Source organism: Ovis canadensis, chromosome 6 (genome assembly GCF_042477335.2).
Source record: "Ovis canadensis isolate MfBH-ARS-UI-01 breed Bighorn chromosome 6, ARS-UI_OviCan_v2, whole genome shotgun sequence".
In the NCBI taxonomy this organism is placed as follows: Eukaryota; Metazoa; Chordata; class Mammalia; order Artiodactyla; family Bovidae; genus Ovis; species Ovis canadensis.
Window position 1 is genome coordinate 133715525 of NC_091250.1, and position 5680 is coordinate 133721204.

The following is a 5680-nucleotide window of genomic DNA, read 5'->3' on the forward strand; positions in this document are numbered from 1 at the left end:
ACCTTTTCCAGTCCTGTGGCCGCTGCTGAGTTTTCCAAACTTGCTGGCATATTGAGTGCAGCACGTTCACAGCATCGTCTTTCAGCATTTGAAGTAGCTCAGCTGGAATTCCATCCCCTCCACTAGCTTTGTTCGTGTGCTTCTTCCTAAGGCTCGACTTCACGCTCCAGGATGTCCGGCTCCAATGTCTGTACAGGTCTTTCGTGCCATCCCGGTCCCTGTAAGCTGTGTGTAGGGTGCCAAGTAGCAGGTGTGTGGCCCCCATCTAGTGACTCAGGGTTGAGGGCTTGGTAGCCCCTACCCACTGAGAGTTCAGATTGACCGGAGTTAACTACATGTTGCCATTCAAGGCTTCCCCGGGAAGCTGCAAGCCTCCAGAAGACTCCAGAGTCTCCAGACGGTCACATCAGGGGATTCTGCCCCTGCGGCTGTTGTCCAGGTGGGAGACAAATTCTCACCTGCCAAGGGTTTCCTGCTGCGCCATCTTCCACTGTCTTTCAACGCCCGCGTCTGTTGGGCAGAATAGCGTCAGCCCCTTCACAGGAAAGCTGGTGTGGAAAGTGTTTCCACTGGGCTGCTGTTGCCTTTAAGCTTTTTCAGCAGACAGAGCTAGGAGACACTTTTGTGCTGAAGCACGTCTTTTAAAGTCCCTTGGTGCTAAAGTCTCTCAACTGTTGTCGATCTGAAAATGTATCTAAGCCCTCATTCTTGAAAGATGGTATTGAGGTCACGACTCTGGGTTGCCAGCTCGTTGCTCTCAGTATGTTAGAAGCTCTCTTGGGCTGCCTTCTGACTCCCTTGTTACTGTTGAGAAATTGCTGTCTTTCCCACAAACACTCCTGTATAAGCGATCTCTCCTCCTCCTCTGGGTCCTTGGAAAGTCTTTGCTCAGCACAATGACAGACGTCCCTCTCTGTCAGCCATTACTTTATGTGGAAATGGATTAAATGTTCTAATCAAAAGACAGACACTGGCAGAACGGATAGAAACACATGACCCAACTATATTTTGTCTGCAAGAGACTCACTTTAAATCCAAAGACTCAGAGAAATTGAACTTGAAAGGACAGAAAGACACTCGTGCAAATGGGAACCAAGAGAGAGCAAGGGTGGCTCTGCCAGCATCACACACAAGAGAGGCCTTGAGCGAAAAATAGTCACAGGAAACAAAGGACGTTAGATGCCAACAGAGCTTTCAACACAGCAAGGAAGTAAGTTACACACACTCACACGCCTAACGACAAAGCATCGAGAACATATGAAGCAGAGACAGGGAAACTGAGGGAAGAGACAGCTTGACAACAACAGACGGAGACTTCAGTATCCCACTCACAATAATGGGCAGAGCGACCAGTCAGAGAGAAAGCAAGGAAACAGGACTTAACCAACACAGCAAGCTAGGTCTCACGGAGCTGCACAGAACGCTCTCCCGACCACACACACACAGTCTCCTCAGATGCACACAAGGCGCTTCACAGACGAGACCACGCATCAGGCCACGTGTGTGTGTGTGTGTGTGTGAGAGTGTGTCAGTCACTCAGTTGTGTGCAGCTGTTGCGATCTTATGGACTGCAGCCCGCCAGGCTCCTCTGTCCGTGGGATTCTCTAGGCAAGAATATTGGAGTGGGATGTTATGCCCTCTTCCAGGGGATCTTCCTGACCCAGGGATCGAACCCACGTCTCCTGCGTTGCAGGCGGATTCTTTACCACTGAGCCACCAGGGAAGTTGGAAATGAAATATAGCACCCCAAAGCTCAGAATGCACTGAACGCAGGGCTGATGCGGGAAAGTGCAGCTGGAAACAGGGCTTCTCCAGCGTGTGAGGGGTAAAGAGTCTGCCTGCCAGTGCAGGAGATGCAAGAGACGCGGGTCCGACCCCTGCATTGGGAAGACCCCTTGGAGAAGGAAATGGCAGCCCACTCCAGTATTTCTTATCTGGAGAATTCCATGAACAGAGGAGCCTGGTGGGCTGTAGCCACAGGGTCACAAGAGTCGGACATGACTGAGCGAGCACACACACACACAGCTATAAACACATTAAAAATAGGAAAGATGTCAAGTCAACAACATGTCTTTAAAATCTAAGGAACTAGAAAAAGAAAGAACTAGGCGCAAAGCTGGCAGAAGGAAGGAAATAGTAAAGATTAGAGCAGAGATAAACAAAACCGAGAACAGAAAAGCAGTAAAGAAAATCAATGAAACCGAAAGCTTACTTTTTGAAAACATCAGCAAAACTGACAAACCTTCACCCAGATGGACTAAGAAAAGAGAGAGGAGACTGAGCTTACCAAAGTCAGGGATGGAACTAGGAACGCCAAAATCCGCATGCAGAAGAGAAAGGAGCACGAGAGCACGCGAGCAGCTGCACAGACAGGTCAGATGGTCCCGCTGAAATGGACGAATTCCTGGAAATACAAACCCTCCCAGGACTGGATCACGCAGAAATAGAAAATAAGGCTAGAAATATAACTAGTAAGGAAATTGAATCAGTACTAAAACCAATAAATCTCTCAACAAAGAAACTGGACCTAATAGCTTCACCTGTGAATTCCATGAAACATTTAATGAGGAACTAATATCAACCCTTCTCAAACTTTTCATAAACACTTCAGAGGCAGGGACACTTCCTGACTCATTATTTGAGGCATTACCCTGAACCGAAACCAAACAAGGGCGCTACAGGGAAACTACAGACGAATGTCTTTTATGAGCACTGATGCAAAAATCATCAACAAAACATTTGCAAACTGAATTCAGCAGCATATGAAAAGGCTAGTACACCGTGACCTCAGCAGGACCGCGAGTATCTTGGCCTGCATTGCTAGGCAACAGGATGCCCGTGCCTGTTCCTCCCAATGTGGTTCTCGGCCCAGATCGGGTGGAGCGTCTAGGAGTCAATCCTTGCCCTCAGAGCTGGTCCACGGGGCAGCAGCATCCCACTGGTCCAAGATGCCATTGAAAACTGATGCGGTGACCAACCTCAGATCTAGAGTCTGCTTTAAAATACTCCAGGGAAAGTGTGAATGTGCATGTGTTGGTTAAATGAAATGAGATTGGGGCTCATTACACAGTTCCCTGGTTCAGGTGCTTGGAATTCCATAATGAAAGTTCGGTGGAAATGCGAGGTGTTGGAGTAGAGATGCCTCGTTGGGACCAGCCTTCCAGGGGTCAGGCTGTGGTACAGTAACAGCAGACATTCTGGAGGGCCCCCACAACCCAGGGGCCCTACTCTAAGCACGCCACATGGGTGTCACGTGGGCTTTACAGAGCGCCAGGGGGCAGAGACTACTATCACCCCAGTCCTGCGGGTGAGGAGACTGAGCCGCCTCAGTCTCAGAGAAGGCATGTGTGGACGGGGCAGCCCAGACCGGCCCGTGTTCAGGCTGTGGACACTGTCTGTAGCACTGTTCACAGGCCCGTGTTCAGGCTGTGGACACCCTCTCTAGAGCTGTTCACCTGCCCGTGTTCAGGCTCTGAACACCGCCTGTAGTGCTGTTCACAGGCCCGTGTCAGGTTGTGAACACCCCCTGTAGCACTGTTCACAGGCCCGTGTTCAGGATCTGAACACCCCCTATAGCGCTGTTCACAGGCCCGTGTCAGGTTGTGGACACCCCCCTGTAGCACTGTTCACAGGCCCGTGTTCAGGATCTGAACACCACCTGTAGTGCTGTTCACAGGCCCGTGTCAGGCTGTGAACATCCCCTGTAGCGCTGTTCACCCGCCCGACACCCTCTGTAGTGCTGTTCGCAGGCCCATATTCAGGCTGTGAACACCCCCTGTAGCGCTGTTCACAGGCCCGTGTCAGGCTGTGGACACCCCCTGTGGCGCTTCCCAGAGGGACAGCCTGGTGGCCGCTGCGGTCTGAATCTGTGTGCTAGAATCCCAGCGGCCCCAGGGATGGTGTCAGGACGGGACCCTGGGGGGTTTCAGCTGGGGCCACCGCCGTCCCTGGACGCCCCTCAGAGCGCCCTCGCCCCTCCTGCCGTGTGAAGACCTGGTGCGAGGGCGGCCATCTGTGGATGGAAGCGGGCCCTCACCAGACACCATCGGCCTCCAGGACCGTGAGAGACCAGCGTCTGTGGTATTCAGCTGTAACGGCCCAAACAGACCGAGACAAAGGCCTGGGAGGGGCCGGGGTGCTGCGGAGGCCGGCAGGGAGCACCCAGCATGGTCCCTGAGCACAGGCGAGGACGGGCCCCAGGGCCGGGAGGGCCGGGGCCAGTCATGGTGGAGGTGCTGCGGAGCACCTGTGCTCAGCAGCTGCAGCCCGCACCAGGCCCGCGTGCAGCCCCGCCCAGCCGCGCGCACCTCCTCCTGGAGGCCCCTGCGTGCCTGGTGCGGAGCCAGGGCCTCACCTGCGCTCTGCGCTGCGGAGAGAGCCGCCCCGCCCCGCCGGACAGAAGGGGGCCTGCTGCCGGCCAGCGGCCAGCTTTCTCACGGCTCAAAGGCCCGTCAGTGAAACAACCCCGTCACAGGACCTGTCTCTTAACCCAAAAGCAACGCTGCATTTCCTCCCGTTTCTGCTGGTTTCAAGTGCTCATACGTACGTGATGTGTTCTTTCGATGATATACTCGCATTTTTAAAAAACAGTGCGTGTGTGCAGAAGTGGGTGAGATCCCGCGGGTGAGCCCATAGTCACAGTGCAGCGCACTCTGCCAAGGCTGGAGTCCCGTCTCCTGGGGGCAGTGCCATCCCCTGGCCCTGGAAGAGGTCACCGCTGGGGGCTCCGGGGATGGGACTGTTTCTGCAACTTCTCGCGTCTATAACCCTTCAAGACCAAAGACAAAGAAAGAGAACGCTGGGCAGGGTCTGGGGAAGGGCAGCAGGCGAGCCAGTCGGCTGCGAAGGTGGCCAGAAGCAGCCCCTGAGGCAGCCCCAGAAGCAAGCCGGGGAGGCGGATGGAAGGCGAGGAGGAAGGAGGCAAGTGCCGGAGACACTCAGGAGCTGACAGTGTGGGCGGCGGAGAAAGGTTCCCAGGCCCAGGTGGAATTCAGAAATCTGGCAAAGAGTGAGCTGTGCTTTGAGCCTCATGACCCTTGGTTCCATGCCTCTTTAAACATCTGGATTCCCTACCATAACATCTGTTGCTGCCTATAGCTACAATGAAGTGTAGTCTTGGAACCTAGTGTATGTTTAAGAATGTGTTGCGCTAAGTTGCTCAGTTATGTCCAACTCTGCAATCCCGTCGCCTGTGGCCTGCGAGGCTCCACTGTGCGTGGGATTCTCCAAGCGAGAGGGCTGGACCGGGCTGCATTTCCTCCTTCAGGGGAACTTCCCAGCTCAGGGACTGAAAGCACGCCTCCTGCGTCTCTTGCCTCTCGCATTAGCAGGTGGGCTCTTTAGCACTAGGGCCACCTGGGAATAAACTTCTGCAAAAAAAGAAAAGGGAAAACATCGGCTGCGGAGCTGAGATGTAGGAAGTCACACCGGGTGACTGTTTTAGTGAGGAAGCGGATCCTTGGAGGTGAGGACTGGAGCCCCAGCCGGGAAGCTCTCCCTTCAGCACCTGCGTCTTCCTCCACCCTGCGTGCTCACCAGCCTCCCTCCCCGACCTCCCGCCAAGCGGAAACGACACTGCTGCACAGCTCAGGCCTCCACTGGGCATGCGTTGGGTGTGGCGCTCTGGGGAGTCCTCCTCCACCTGCCCCTTGGCCTCACTGTCTTTCATTCCCTCGGAGCA